The 16,337-nt window shown below is 42.1% G+C and overlaps 1 protein-coding gene across 4 annotated transcripts in view; it reads left to right on the top strand.

Annotated features, from left to right (window-relative positions):
• Positions 1–16,337, top strand: part of MYO3A (myosin IIIA) — a 220,499-nt gene that overhangs the window by 14,374 nt on the left and 189,788 nt on the right. The gene's annotated exons all lie outside the window — the stretch shown is intronic.

Below are 16,337 nucleotides of genomic sequence, written 5' to 3'. Positions count from 1 at the left end.
TGCTTTTTTAAGACTTCTGAAAGCATGCTTCACACCTCATCCCTCTCAGATTTTTGGAAGGCACTTCAGATTCTTAAACCGTGGGTTTGAGTGCTGTAGCTATCTCTAGAAATCGCACATTGGTATCTTGTTTGCATTTTGTCAAATCTGCAGTGAAAGTGTTCTTAAAACGAACAACGTGCTGGGTCATCATCTGAGATTGCTATAACATGAAATATATGGCAGAATGTGGGTAAGACAGAGTAGTGGACATACTATTCTCCCCTAAGGAGTTCAATCACAAATTTAATAAACACATTTTTTAACGAGCATCATCAGCATGTGTCAAGGTTCCTTCCCCACTCTGAACTTTAGGGTACAAATGTGGGGACCTGCATGGATGCTTCTAAGCTTAATTACTAGCTTAGATCTGGTACACTGCCACCATCCAGAATTTCAGTGTCTGGAGCACTTTCTGTCCCCCCCAAAACTTTCCCCTCCCTGGGTTGCCTTGAGGGACTTCACCAGTTCCCTGGTGAACACAGATCCAAACCCCTTGGATCTTAAAACAAGGAGAAATTAACCCCCTCCCCCTCCTTTTCCCCCACCAATCCCTGGTGAGTCCAGATCCAATCCCCTTGGATCTTAAAACAAGGAGAAATTAACCCCCTCCCCCTCCTTTTCCCCCACCAATCCCTGGTGAGTCCAGATCCAATCCTCTTGGATCTTAAAACAAGGAAAAATCAATCAGGTTCTTGAAAAGAGAGCTTTTAATTAAAGAAAGAAAAGTAAAAAATCATCTCTGTAAAATCAGGATGGAAAATACTTTACAGGGTAATCAGAGTCATATAGCCCAGAGGAACCCCCTCTAGCCTTAGGTTCAAAGTTACAGCAAACTGAGGTAAAATCCTCTCAGCAAAAAAGGAACATTTACAAGTTGAGAAAACAAAAATGAGATTAACATGCCTTGCCTGGCTATTACTTACAAGTTTGAAACATGAGAGTCTGATTCAGAAAGATTTGGAGAGCCTGGATTGACGTCTGGTCCTTCTTAGTCCCAAGAGCAAACAACCCCCAAAACAAAGAGCACAAACAAAAGACTTCCCTCCACCAGGATTTGAAAGTATCTCGTCCCTCCATTGGTCCTCTGGTCAGGTGTCAGCCAGGTTTACTGAGCTTCTTAACCCTTTACAGGTAAAAGAGACATTAACCCTTAACTGTCTGTTTATGACAGCATGGAAACATGTCCTCTCTGGAATGATCGCCGAAGCATGTTAGGGCCATATGAATGTTTAGCATATGTGGCACATAAAAACCTTTCAGTGCTGGCTTCAGAAGTGCCATACAAATGCCTGTTCTCACTTTCAGGTGATATTGTAAATAAAATTATCTCCTGTAAATATAAAAAAACTTTTTGTCTTAGCAATTGGCTGAACAAAAAGTAGCACTGAATGGACTTGTAGGCTCCAAAGTTTTACATTGTTTTGTTTTTGGGTGCAGTTATGTAACAAAAATCTACATTTGTAAGTTGCACTTTCACGATAAAGAGATTGCATTACGGTATTGTATGAGATGAATTGAAAAATATGATTTCTTTTGTTTATCATTTTTACAGTGCAAATATTTGTAATCAAAATAATAATATAAAGTGAGCACTGTAAACTTTGTATTCTGTGTTGTAATTGAAACCAATATATTTGAAAATGTAGAAAAACATCCAAAATATTAAATAATAGAATACCAATTGAAATGTATTAAACAGTGTGATTAAAGCTACAGTTAATCGCAATTATTTTTTTGAGTGAATCGTGTGAGTTAACTGCGATTAATTGACAGCCCTAGTATTTTTCTTATGGTGTGTGTTCTTGAAAATGACACTCACCTATTTAATTGACCAGATGTAATCAATCAATCAATCAATCAGAGAGATGAACTTTGTTAATTCTAATTTAGAATTAGTTTCAGCATTGAAATCTCTTGGATATCGATCAAACACTTTCTTTTATTTTTCTTCTAGAAAAAGTTCTAAATTCTCTCATGGGTTGCATGTACAGAATTCCAACTGTCTTATAATTATTATAGTTTCACCATTAGTCCCTTTTTACTTTTTTACATACTAGCTATGAGAGAGACTCTTAATGTCAAATAAATCAGCTAGTCCCTTCCAAGACGATAGAATGCATGTTTGAGTGTGCTTATCTAGATTATATGCAATACATTACTCTTCTAAAATAGAATGATGATAAATATTTATTGGTTCAGCATTTTGAAATGTGTTCTGTGCTTAACAAAACATTAGGACCAAGTCTTCCACTTTCTTGATGAAGTTACCATCTAAAAAGACAGAGGCAACAATCCTTAAACACACAGCACCAGATGACCAGGAGGTAGATTCACTATACAGCATAGCATATTTTTTTATAATTTTAACTGAAATTCTTTGGATGACAGATTAGTAGTTAATAGGCCTTATGGAAGTAGTGTTTTATGAAGAGGGATTTGAAAGAAGAGAACTCAACAGGACCGTTCTGGTTAGTAACCACAGGTCCTTCTGTTGCAAATAGATACAAACAGGCAGACCCTTGTGCTTTTATGGAACGCCATTCTCTAGAGTTGAGCAACATAGGTGCCAAAGGCCTTTCTGTTTGGATATGCTTGTGGGCAGTAGACCACAAAATATAGACAATGAGACATTGCTACTCATCTCTTTCAAATGGCCTGTGCTATACAGAATGTCAGATTAGATGATCGTAATCATAGGCACCGATTTATTTTGGAAAAAAATTATTGGGTGCTTAGCACCCACCCACAGTCAGCTCTCTCTCCCCTCACCTGCAGGGCTGCCCGGGGGGGTGGAAAATGGGGCAATTTGCCCCGGGCCCTGCAGGGGCCCCGGCAGTCTGGGTCTTTGGCGGCATTATGGCAGCGCGGGGCTCTTCAGTGCTGCCGAAGACCTGGACTGCTGCTGGGTGAGTACAAGCGCCACAGCTGCCCTGCTTTGCCCCAGGACTCCTGAATCCTCTGGGCAGCCCTGCTCACCTGTTAGTGGCTCTGCCAAACAGCTCCTCCCCCTCTCTCCCAGTGACTCTCGCCTGCCGTGATCAGCTGTTCCGCGGTGTGCAGGAGGCACTAGGAGGGAGGGGGAGGAGTGGGGACAAGGCATGCCCAGCGGAGGAGGTGGAATTGAGCAGGAAAAGGTGGGGCAGAGTGGAGGCAGGAAGAAACAGAGTGGGAGTGGGGTCTTGGGGAAGGGGTGGAGTGGGGGAGGTCTGGGGCAGAGTGGGGGTTTAGCACCCCTGGGCAAAGGAAAAAGCTAGCGCCTGTGATCGTAATGGTTCTTTCTGGCCTTGAAGCCTATGAAATGTATTAATGTTGTAAGCTTGCTATTAAATTTATCTTCACTCTGGCTCTGGTTAGTCTTTCTGTTTTTCAAGTGTATGTTCCATGCCAGGAATGGGGCCCATTGTTCATTCATCATCTTGTCGCATTTTAAAAGCAAAAATAATTCAAAGCCAAGAGATTACAATCTTAATGAAATGAATTTAAATGCATCAAAATATCATACAGCATCTTCCTGTTTTCTGTAAACAGAGTCCTTCAATTTTACTGCAGACTCTGAATAATCAGGGCTCTTTTGCAACCCATGGTCAGCTGAATGCCTAGATAGCAGAAAACATTTTTTGCACCAATCTATTTCACAAGAATGCATGAATGTTTGGCATTAACTGGATTATTGAAGGAGGCAGGGAAGCAATATAGCAGTGATGTTAGAAAATCATACTCCACTTTGCAAAGGGGAAGGAAAGGAAGGAGGGTGGAGATGTCAGGGAAGAGAAGAAAGGAGGAGGAATTGGAGCAGAGGAAGAGGGGAGAGTCTGAAGGAGCTGGAATGAGTGAGAGGCGACAAGGACAGAATTGGTCAGAAGATGATTACTCAGTTTATGTTTTTACAGAACATTTAGACAAAAATAATTACCCTGCTTTTTTGTCAATTTTCAGAGAAAAAATGTCAAGTTTTTATAGAAGAAAATTATTATTTTGTTTCTTTTTGTTTTCATCCTTAACTGCCTAAGCCTAAAAAGTTTCAACTGGAACCTCAGAAATTTTCAGCCAAAAATGAAGATATTTGGTTTTCCAACAAACAATCGACAATTGTCGAGAAAAAGCAGATACTTTTCCCAAAAAATCTTCATTTAATCAAAAATCAAATTTTCTGTCCAAACCCAAGAAACTTTCCACTGGCCCAGAAACAAACACTTCACTAAATAGATAAAGAAGTAATCCATTAGGTGGTCAGCAGTAACTGGACAGCAAGAAATGTAGTAGAATAATAACTCTGAATCACCTAATTTCTGGATGAACTTGCTCTACTTCTTGATCCTTACAATGTTGTTGTTATGTCTACATTATGTTGGCATTATCCGCTATATCTGTGAGTCACTTCACCCTAATGTGACCATGAATATTGTAAGTAGGGTGTATGCCATGAACTAGACTTCTTTCTGCAGTTTAAGCTGAAGGATTTATTAATGGCTGCAGAGGGAGCCATTGCAATGAGGGGAAAAAAAGCACCTTATGTGCTCCCTTCTTTTAATTGTTCAATACTTATAATAAATTACATTATCTTGGGAGATCTGAGACTAAGAACTTTAATCCTTAAGAGCTTTTGAATGCTCCTTGTTGAATAACAGTTAAAAATCTGTAAAAGTGGAACAGGAAGGAGAATATTTATATGTGAAATAATAATTTGAGAACCATTTTCATGTCCAAACGATACAAACTCCTCATTCTCTTGATTATCAAGTCCAGTAAACTTGATGGATAATTTGGCTAAAAATCTTAATGTCAATTATTATTAAAAGGTTCCTTTTTATTGCTTATGGGGAAATTTGACCTTTTTATGAGCAGTTTGGCTTTTGTGCAACGTTTTATTAAGGTAAACATAACCAAATATATCCAGTTAATATATTTATCTTCCCCCATAAAATGAAGGGGAAGATTTCCTTTCTGTTATAGATGGAATGAATATTCTATTCATATTTCTTGTTATAATGGAGCAAACCACATAATATCTGAGTGCCCCTCGGGAGACAATAACCTCTATTAAATCACAGTAGGACAGTGGTCCAATTTTCCTCTCAGTTTCCCGGAGGCAATCATGGCTATGGTGTATCTGTTGTGGCTTTTAACTTTTTTGTTTTTAATGTATTTCTTTTTCCTAGCAGACTCACTCAGTCTCTCTTCTCCTCCCTTTTTACCCTTATCTCTTTCCCCTCCACTTCCTTCTCTGCTGAGTTCCTGTTTTGAGGTGTCTGTGAGAACACTAATTTGAAGAAGTGAGTTTCACTTTTTCATTTGGAAGGCAGGGCGATTTGTGGTTATTCTTGTCTCTTCCAGTAATGGGATCCAAAGCCTGGGCCCTATGGCTAAGAGAACCTTTCTCCCATTTGATAAGCATTATCCTTAGAATTTAAAAACTTTATAGTTCCCTTGGAACATAAGATGTCATGTGAGGTTGTCATCACACAGAGAGAGGCGCTCTGAGGTATGTTCAAGGCTCTACTGGCACTGGCTTAAGTTTAACAATGACTAAGGCTACGTTTTAGTCATGGGTATTTTTAGGACAAGTCATGGCCAGTAAAAAAAATAAATAAATAAAAAAAAATAAAAAAATTCACGGCCCAGGACCTGTCCATGACTTTTATTATATACCCCTGACTAAAACTTGGGGGGGCGCCATGGATGCTAGGGAAGGGCAGCGTGGGGGTGGAGGCAGGTGGCAGCCTGCAAGTTTCTTTGAAGTGTTTAAAGGTGATCAGCAGACAAAAGCTCGGGGTGAAGCTTCAAAGGCTGAATCCATAGGCCAGAGTTTGCAGTCCCGTCCTCCTAAATATTTCTTAGGAATTCTGCTTCACACACATTGTTCCAAAATATAGTTGGTCTCTGCCCAATTGTTCAGCATAGTCTTTTGGCATTCACAGTACTTCCCAGTGGTTGCATTCATCCTCCCTTCCTTTTAAAGAAGTTCCATACCTTCTCACAATAATCTAAAGATTTGCATTTTTAATATAATGAACTCTTAAAATAGTTAAATGTGCACAATATTGAAGGAAGTTACTAAAACTGTCACACCTTGTTTCCTCCTAAAGATAAACATGATCAGTCTGCATCAGCTCGAGATACTGGTCTTCTGTCCAAGACGCAAGGGCATATTGAGCAGCAGATGTCAGCAATGATCACAATCTTTGTATTGCCAAACTGAAATTAAAATGGGAAAAGATCAGCTTTAAATAAAAAGTGGCAAAGAAAGTCAACACTACAGAACTGAGAACAAAAGAGGACTGTGAGAAATTCCAGCTCGAGCTGAGAAACAGATCTAGTCAATGCCAGAGGCAGAAGAAAGTGAGACTGGACCTAAAGAGAAATGGGCAGTGCTCAGACGCAACATGTTACAAGTTGCAGCAGTCACTGTTGGCTATCAACACAGATTTAGGCTTTGTTTACATTAGCACTTTTGTTGGCAAAACTTTTGTTGGTCAATGGTTGTCAAAAAACCACACCCCTGACAGACATAAGTTTCACCAAGAAATGCACCAGTGCGGACAGCACTATGTCGGCAGGATTTGCTCTTCTGCTGACATAGCTACTGCCGCTCATTCAGGGTGGTTTAATTATGCCAGTGGGAGAGCTCTCTTCCACCTGCATAGAGCAGCTAGATGGGAGACCTTACAGCTGTGCCACTATAAGGTCGGTGGTGTAGACGTAGCCTTAGACACAGCAAGAATTGGATAAGCCAAGAGATGTGGCATCAAATTGAGGAAGGAAAAGCACTGTCAGGAAAACTTCTGAATACTAAGATCATTTGACTATTGGGTGAAAGAGCAAAGGAGGAGTACAAGAAAGCAGACAAAATTGTGAAAACCATGAGAAGATAAAAACAGATGTTGAAAGCCTAGCAGCTGAAGCTGCTGCTATGATAGGAAGTTAGTCGTTTACCAAGTAATTGAAACTTCCGAACAGGAAATCAGCCAATGAAAAGTATAGATGGAAAAATGCTTACAGCTTAAGTAGAACAGAATAACAGATGGGCAGAACATTTCGAAGAAATCCTCAACAGACCAGCCCTACCTCAACACTAGTTTTCAATGAAACATGAACCAAATCAACTTGATACCAACAGTGGTCTAATAGAGATGTCAGAAGTACACGCTGCAGTCAAGAAGCTGAAAAACACCCAAATGGTGGGAGACGATCAAATCACAGCAGAAATGCTAACAGCACTTGATGCTACCACCCTAATGAAACTGGCAGAACTGTTCAGTGAAGTCTGGAAAAAAGACTCCGCTGGACCATGGAAAATTGTCAGAATATCCAAAAAAGGGTGATCTTACTGACTTTAACAATTGGACAGTAGTATGACTTCTTGCCATTGCAGGGGAAGTCTTCTGTATTGTGATATTACAAAGAATGAAAGAGCAGTGGATGCAAAGCTTGGAGAAAAACAGGCTGGATTCAGGCCCTGCGTAGATCAGATATTCACACTAAGGACCATCATAGAAGAATGTATAGAACGCTTCAGCTTCTCCTTATCAACTTCATTTAATTGTTTTTCAAAAGGCATTTGACAGCATGCGTAGACATACTATTCTTCAGTCTTATGGAATTCCAGCTAAAGTCATGGACATTGCGTACAATGATGCAAACTGCGCTGTAAGGATGAACAGCCAGACAACAGAATGATTCAGCCTGGAAAATGGTATGAAACCTGGCTATAGTCTAACCTGTAGTTTGTTGTTTGGCATGGGTAGCATGATACTAGCCAGTAGAGACCTTGTGACATCAAGGATAGGAAAGGCATTCACTAAAACTCAACAATGTATGGACAGCAAAGATACACTGTAGCATAGGCAAAATGGAGAATTTTCAATTCAAACATAATATCAGTGTTGTATGGCTGTGAGAGCTGTTTAAAATGACAGAAAACTAGATGCCCAACCTGGGTTTCCTTTACACTGTGCTGCTGTGACAGGCTCTCAAGCTCCCTTCCAGCACACACACGGGTGGGGACACACCCAGCTGCAATTTTACACAGATGGTGAGATCTGCTCTGTATGGGAAAGCTCAGCTAAGGAATTGCCCAGCCCTCAAGTGCACACCCCCTCTGGTGTGTACATCCCAAATTGTATCATCTTGCGCTGCACAGGGAACTATACGTCAGCTCATTTGAAATTCGCCCCCTCCCTCAATGTGGAGGAAGACATGCACAGCCTCTTGCCTGCCCCTACCCCTCTGTTATGAATTACACAAACTGTTTAACTACAAAAGAGAGATTTTAAGTGATCTTAGGGTTAGCAAATAGAACAAAGTTGATTATTTAGCAAGTAAAACAAACATGCAATCTAAGCTTAAGATATCAAAGAAACTGGTGATAATTAGTAGTAATTTCTCACTCTAATGTTGTTTTAGGCAGATTGCAGAGATTCTTAAAGGCCAGCTGCACTGACCTGCAGCTTAGAACTTCAGATATTCCATTCACAGGCTAGACACCCCTCTAGCCTGGGCTCAGTCCTTCTCCTCCCCTCCCCCATCTTTGTTTCTTAGATGTTTACAGCAGTCACCCTGGGCAGGGATTCAGTGAAGAATGTCACTCCACTGCCTTAAATAGGTTTTAAAGGATTCCTGTCATATTTGTTGTCTAGTGTGATTCCCACCCCGGTCAGGGGAAAAGTACTAAATTTAATCATGGAGTCCAGTATCAGGTGCCCACAGCCAAACAGCCAGAACAGTCTTTTCACTAGTAGGCACTATTGTTACCGAAATATCGGGTCTGCCTAGCTGAGAGCCAATAACAGCCTGACAGAGATAAGGAAAAATGCTTTATTCTGCAGAAAAAAGTTGAGCCTTGTACTTTGGTACAAAAAAGCTCTACTCCAATACAAAAATCAAGAATCTTTTATACACACTCACACACAGGCTTCAGTCGTGCTAGCATTTGATTGGTGGTTAACAAACCCTTCTGCAATCTGCTCGGCAAAAACCAGCTAAGAACCAGCTTCAACTGCCTCAAAACTGATAAGGGGAGACAGTTCAATAGTTCAGGGTACTGTGTCCATGAGGCTTCTGCTTCTCCCTACTGGCTGCTTGTAAGCTGTTAAGGGGGGCTACCAGTGACTTTCACAGTCCCCCCTTCGGGCCTGACAATCTGGGTTGTCAGATTGTCAGGCCCGTTATGTAATTTGTGATCAAGCTGGAGGGATAGATACTGGTCTTTTGTATGGGCAGCAGAGTCCCTAGTCACAGCATTACAGAGACATTTTGCACATTGCATTATTACCCAAATAATACATAGGAAGAAAAGAGAGAAAATAATCCATTTGACAATTGTACGGAAAAGGCCAGTAAACCATGACCCAAGGTCTGGGAAGAGGTCCTCAAAACTAAAGGTGTGATCAAGAGACACAGCATGGAAAACAACAGCAGCATTCTTAATAGCTTGTAAATCCTTTTCAATTAAACCAGAGTGATTAACATAAAAACAGCATTTTTCCCCAATGAGAGCACAAGCCTCCCCTAATTCAGCATTCATGCCATCTAGCACACGTCTATTTTGCAAAGTCACTTCTGCTACTTCATCAATCTCTTGTTGCAACTTTTGGAAAGCGTCTATTGATGCATTAGCTGTTTTTTCAAGCTCTGCAGAAATATTTACAACTGCTGTCTTGAGCTTAGCCACCCCCAACCCAGGAATGAGTGCATGGACAAAAGAGTGGAATCCTGTTTGTCTGAGGGATTGGGGCACTGACTATAAATCAGTTAGGTATACCAGGTGGTCTAATTTCCCAAATGTCTCGGTGAATAATCCAGTCCCACATGCATCCTCCCCATGGACCTGTCAGGATTCGGTATGTGAGAGCCCATACCCCCCTAACCGGTCCAAATGCTTGGAAGGAGCACTGTTAATGTCCACACTTCCACCTAGAAAGTGTCCAAGTATGTTTCCATGACCACAGATCAGATGGTATTCCTGATGTGTCTGGAAGGGTAGTGGGCCAAGTCTGGTGCTCAAGATCACTCCGAATGGCCATCAGCTGGTCATTCAGGAAATCCTGAATTTCTAAACATACTAGATCCCACTGCAATGCCTTCCCAGCCTCAGTGATATTCAATACCATCTTTCCTTGGTGTAGTACTATATTACATCTGTTATTTAACTATCCTCGATATTTTCAAAAGGCATTAACATTAATAGCCTAGGAGGGGGTGTATTACAGGGTAATGGGGGAGATGGCAGGGGCAACAAGGTGCCTTTGGTACCTGTCATTTAAAATCCAATTAGGGAGAGCAATACATGCTGAAGGATTTATCCAGAACACAGGGCGCAGCCTGTAGAACAAACCCCAAAATCCAATCAATACCACATTCCCAAGCATGGGTCCCACAAATTTCTTCCTGCCAGTGTATAATTCTTTGTTTCTTCACTAGGATCAGTTCTTAATATCCTTTCTAGTCAGGAATTCCTGGACTTTGGCAATTTCAGTGGAGTGAGTGTTCCTTCTTCTTTCCTGAAACAGTCGTGGTTCAGCATCCTACAGGGGAGAGGTTACCAGCACATCACCCTGTGATGGTTTTGATTCTTCTAGAAAAATCCAAAGGCACAGTAGGTCTGTCAGTGGACAAGGGAGAGGTTACTAGCACTTCACCTTGTCCTTTTTTCCTGCTGTCTAGAAGGTACAGCGGAGCTAGAAGGAGAAATAGGCTAATCATCAGTTGGAGAATCCTCCCGAGGTGGAGGGGTCTTTTTGCAGTGAGAATCATGGGTCCAAACAGTCAGTCTTTGGCACTTCACAGCGGTGTTGGTAGTCAGCAGGACTTAATAAGGGCCTTTTCAGCATGGAGCCAAAGCAGTCTTCTGTTGGTGGACCTTTACATAGATCCAGTCTCCTGATTCCAAGGAGTGGCAGGGCTGCTAGGGTCTTTGGGTAGCGCTTCTTTACCTGTGAGAAAAGAAACCTAACACATTTCTTTAGTGCCTGGCAGTGTTTTGCAGATCTCATAGCTGTTTGGGCACATTCAACCCCCCGTTGTCAGCCAAGTCTTAGCTGTGAGGAGTGTCCTTGAAATGGGGCCAGTCTTATCTTTAGCCTAAGCATGCTAGCTATTTTTTCCAGTTAATTCATTATGTTCTTTTTTTTTCTTCCCTTCTTGGCTTCTTTTAACCTACAAAGGAAATTTTCACTCTTCACTCATACACCTTTTCCCAACAATGAACACATAAAACATTGTCTTTATACAGCATATTAGTCTTCTTATTTGCATATGCCACATATGCCCTTCCACTAAAATAACTTTTTACAGAGCTTTGGAGCAATAAGCCAGGACAAGCACACCCACTTTGAGGAGTTCACTCAATACAACCTCTAGTCCAATAGCTTCCCACCATCCCCAGCCCTCTGGCTAGAAATCTGAGGTAGCCAGAAGGCTGCCATGTACAATATGGGGAGTGGGTTAACTTTTCAAGTCCTTGCTTCCAAAGACTGTTGGTATGCAAATTTTAATAACAATGTTTTTAATTTAACAATCTGGCCAATGAAGTTTCTTTTTCTTACTTAAGCAAATGTGTTAGACTTTAGTATATCACATTGTCCTGATTTACCCAAACACTTCGTATTCCAAGTTGAATAAAACAAGTATCTGCATTTAACCCTTCTGTTTGATTTTAAATTAGACTATCCTATGAAAATATTAAACACAACAATTTTGGCCACGAGACAAACACCACAAAACAGAACCTAGAACACAAAACATAATTCCTATTGTGCCAGTAAATGCATGGTATGTTAAATGCTGTTCAGCTGGCATCAGTTTTCTCTGATTTTCTGAAAGACAAAAAAACAGAGGTCTACCCTCCTGGGCAGTCAATCATCGCTTAAAATATACAAATACTCTTGTTGATTTCAGGCAAAACAGAGGAGTTACCCCATATTTTCTTGTATTTGTTTCATAGGCAGCCCAGGTTTCAGTGGCTTCTACCTTATCAGTTAGATAATTTGCATTAATAGAGATGCTTTCTGGCTTGCTTTTGGAACCAAAGCTATCCACAGCTTCAAGATTCTTACCTTAAAAGGGACATAATTAACTTTACCAGAATTTTGATTGCTTTTTACTTTCAACTTCTGCTTTCAAACACTGAAAGAAAACATCACTACTTATAGTGCCCCTTAGAGCCTAATAAATTTTCAATTACATAGCACTGTATACATTCTTCAGCTAATTCAACTAAATTGTTCATAGCCAAATGATTGCAGTCTAATAATTTCTTTGCCTGAATTTATTTACAAACATTTCAAAGACACTAAGAACTTTCGTCTTTGGCATTTTTACAAAGTTCAACTGCTGTTCCCTCCAGCAACTACAGAGTTAACTTCTCACTCTTCCTTAAATCACTTGCTTGTCTCCCAACAGCCACTTTTATCAACTCAAATCACCATTTCAAGTATCGTCCTGGGTATTTGAAATCCCCATGCTTACACTTACTTACTCCTTCCTTCCACTATACCCTCAAAATTTTCCAACCTGTTTTCCAATCTCTCTGGCTGTTGCCTGCCCGCCTGGGCCCGATCCTGCTTTTCTCGCTGAACCGTCCCTTCGATGAGCAGCAACTTGTTCCACTACCAGTTTAGCTAGGAGGGTGGGCTTCTCAACTAGCCCCCACCCTTCCTGGTCTCTTCTCTTAAACATTCTTACTCATAAGACTACCTGAGTCCTCCCTTGTGAGGCTTGCTACCTGGACAAAAACACATGGCCCATTGGCGTTTAACTATTTAATTTCCTCTTGACATTCCTTTCTGAACACCGGGTAAAGGCCATTTACTTAACATATAATCCAAAGGACTATCCTTAGAGGGTTTATCCAGAGACCCACCCATCTGTCTTCTGACACTCAGAAAGAGAATTACTCAGAGAGCAGAGGGAATTACGGTCTAATCCAGGTTTTTCTACTTCTATACATTGACCGCTACAGGGAACGGGACAGAAGGATCTCAATTCGACCTCAGAGCTTCATCGCATGCAATGGCTTCCACCTTGAGGAATTACGAACGAGAGGTTCAGTTCTGCCCACACACCTAACGCCCAAATGAACAGAGCAGAAAAACAACAGTAACCGGTTAAACAGAACAGAACCAGATAGCAAACCAGAACCAGATAGTGTTTCCTTATCCTATTAGGGCTCACCTTATCGGAGCACGAACCCCAGGGGCTGCGGTGAAGTGAGGAAGTGGGGCTAAACACCCCAGTGGCGCTGCTCCTAGTTCACGCAGCCGTCCGATGTCCAAGTTAGGAGAGTCCCATCTGGGTCACCAGAAACTGTTACCGAAATATCGGGTCTGCCTAGCTGAGAGCCAATAACAGCTTGACAGGGATAAGGAAAAATACTTTATTCTGCAGAAAAAAGGAGAGCCTTGTACCTTGGTACAAAAAACTCTACTCAATGCAAAAATCAAGAATCTTTTATACACACTCACACACAGGCTTCGGTCATGCTAGCATTTGATTGGTGGTTAACAAACCCTGCACTTCTGCAGTCTGCTCAGCAAAAACCAGCTAAGAACCAGCTTCAACTGCCTCAAAACTGATAAGGGGAGACAGTTCAATAGTTCAGGGTACTGTGTCTGTGAGGCTTCTGCTTCTCCCTACTGACTGCTTGTAAGCTGTTAAGGGGGCTACCAGTGACTTTCACAGTGACCTGCAGCTTAAAACTTCAGATATTTCATTCACAGGCTAGACACCACTCTAGCCTGGGCTCAGTTCTTCTCCCTCCCACCGCCACCCCTTGTCTTTGTTTCTTAGATGTTTACAGCAGTCACCCTGGGTAGGGATTCAGTGAAGAATGTCACTCCCCTGCCTTAAATAGGTTTTAAAGAATTCCTGCCATATTTGTCATCTAATGTGATTCGCACCCCGGTCAGGGGAAAAGTACTAAATTTAATCATGGAGTCCGGTATCAGGTGCCCACAGCCAAACAGCCAGAACAGTCTTTTCACTAGTAGGCACTGTGCCCTCCTCTCTCTTTGAATTGTGCTTACCTCCAGCCACAAAGTCCATATCATAACAATATCTCTATGAGGAATATGGGGTGTAGGGTCACATAATGCACCCCTTGTCTTTGACTTGCTGGGATCATATCTGCTACCAGAGAGCTCATTCCTCTGGGAGGGCAGGAGCAGCACTCAGAACAGAGTGAGTGGAGAAGGACCCTTGGAGACTTTTTGATTGTTCCTGACTTCTTTAGTCAATGCCAACTTGATTTCCTTAGGCCATGGGAGGATAGGACTCTTAGGCAGGAAGAGCAACCATGAATCATTTCCTGCAAATGGGGAGACAGCACAAGGTGTAGGAGCATGCCCAGGGGTAATGGGATCATGCAGGCCCTAGTGCAGCTGGTGGCAGAATGCTTCTGGGCTCTGCCTGCCACCATCGCTGCTGCACATCTCTGGGAACAAGCACGTCCTCCTCCTCCTCCAGCTGCTGCCCAGGCTGCTGGTGAGGTGGTGGATCAAACACAAATACACCTGTTATGGGAAGAAGCATGGTGGACAGCTAGCACATTATCTCCTACTGGTACCCAAAACTCCTTGCAGTGGAACCCCCCAGCTCATGCTATGGGGGACAATAAATCCAAGCCAATCCCTATACCCCACCCTCTGTTCAGCCTCCAAACCCCACACGGGAGAGTCCCCTCACCTTATGAGTGTGGGGTTGGTACACCCCATCCCAAATCCCTCCTAAAAAAATGTTCCTAATTAAAAATACAAACAGGGATGACAACAGTGAACTAAGTTCTGACGCAACTGATGTCTTTCAGAAGCATCATGGAAAACCCAATGAAGATTAGGTAAATGTCTGGTTTTGTAAATGATTTAATTAACAATACAAACAAAGGAAACCCAAACAAAGATAAGAATAAAGATAAATAACACTGACCCCTCATCCCCACCCTCAACAAACAGTCACCACTTGCAAGCATAGGAATATTCATGTATAACAGCTCTTACATGCTGTTTGCACTGGTTTAGAGAACATTGATAGATTATGTGTGAAGTGCCTTCTAAAACCTCTCTTAGATGTTCCATGACGTGCAGGCAAATAGAATCACAAATTTCCCTTGCCTGCTGGGAACCAGGAGTAGTGTGAAAATAGGTGGCATCCAGCTGCCTGTCAAGGCTTTAATAACCAGATCTTGGGCCCACTCTGAAGTATTCATATTTGGTTTCACGTATACCGAGGACCATGTTTGCCTTATTGGCATCCATGCGGGTCCACAAGCATCACCAACAGACTTTTAGCTACCCAAACACATACTCAGCCACCACTCTACAGTCTATGGTTGAATTCCCCCTTTCTTGGGCCAGCAGTGTCAGGATAAGGCTTCATGAGCCAAGTTGAATGGGTATGTGGGGTCCCCCAAAATAACACTATACAGAACCACATTGTTCTCCTCCCCCCCACAGTAAACATCAATCTCCTGAGCACCCAGGTCTCATGGAGCTTTCCAGTGTGTTCAGTGTTCATGTTCATTAACTAGCCCCTTTGGTCCCCTAAGCCTAAGTGAAGCTTTTTCAGTTCACATATTCACTCGCTCCTTTCAATGAGCAAAGTATTTGGCTGTGAGCTCCATTGATGGCTCTTGCACAGTTGTAAAACCCCATCCTCTGAAATCTAGCTATAATTTCATGGACTTGGTTTATTGCAACCACCAGTGGATAGATGAGAGCAGATATAGCTTGGCAAACCTGTACAGCCACCACCCTGACAGCAGACTTCTGACTCACAGCAGGCAGGTATTGCCAGCTCCAAAGGGAGATAGCCACCAGCTTCTGCACTGGTATTGGTTTCTGAAATTGAGTGGTCTGGAACTGGAGGGTTGCTGCAAGCTGTTCAAACAACTCTGTGAAGATTTGCTTCCTCATTCTGAAGTTCTGCAGCCACTGGTCATCATCCGAGGTTTCCAAGACGATGTGGTCCCACCACGCCATGCTGGTTCTTCAGGACCAGAAGCGGTGGTCCACCCATGGCCATACTATTGCAATCACAGCATTGAAGACACCTGTTCCATGGTACCTCAATGGATTTTCACTCATCTTCTTGGTCACCTGGCTTCAGAGACCCACATATTTCTGGATGGATTCTGTCCAGTATCCAGTACTGCATCACTTGGACATTTGTCCTGTGAGTAGCAGGAGTAGATCCACATCCTCATGGACTTTCTCCATGTCTTCCATGCAGTTGGGCAGGAAGGAGACTGAGCAGGAGCTGCCATTGCCAAATGTGTGAAGGTAGCATATATTACCAGCATTGTC

This window comes from Gopherus flavomarginatus, chromosome 2, assembly GCF_025201925.1.
Source record: "Gopherus flavomarginatus isolate rGopFla2 chromosome 2, rGopFla2.mat.asm, whole genome shotgun sequence".
Taxonomy (NCBI): domain Eukaryota; kingdom Metazoa; phylum Chordata; order Testudines; family Testudinidae; genus Gopherus; species Gopherus flavomarginatus.
This window is presented reverse-complemented; position numbering and strand designations above follow the sequence as displayed.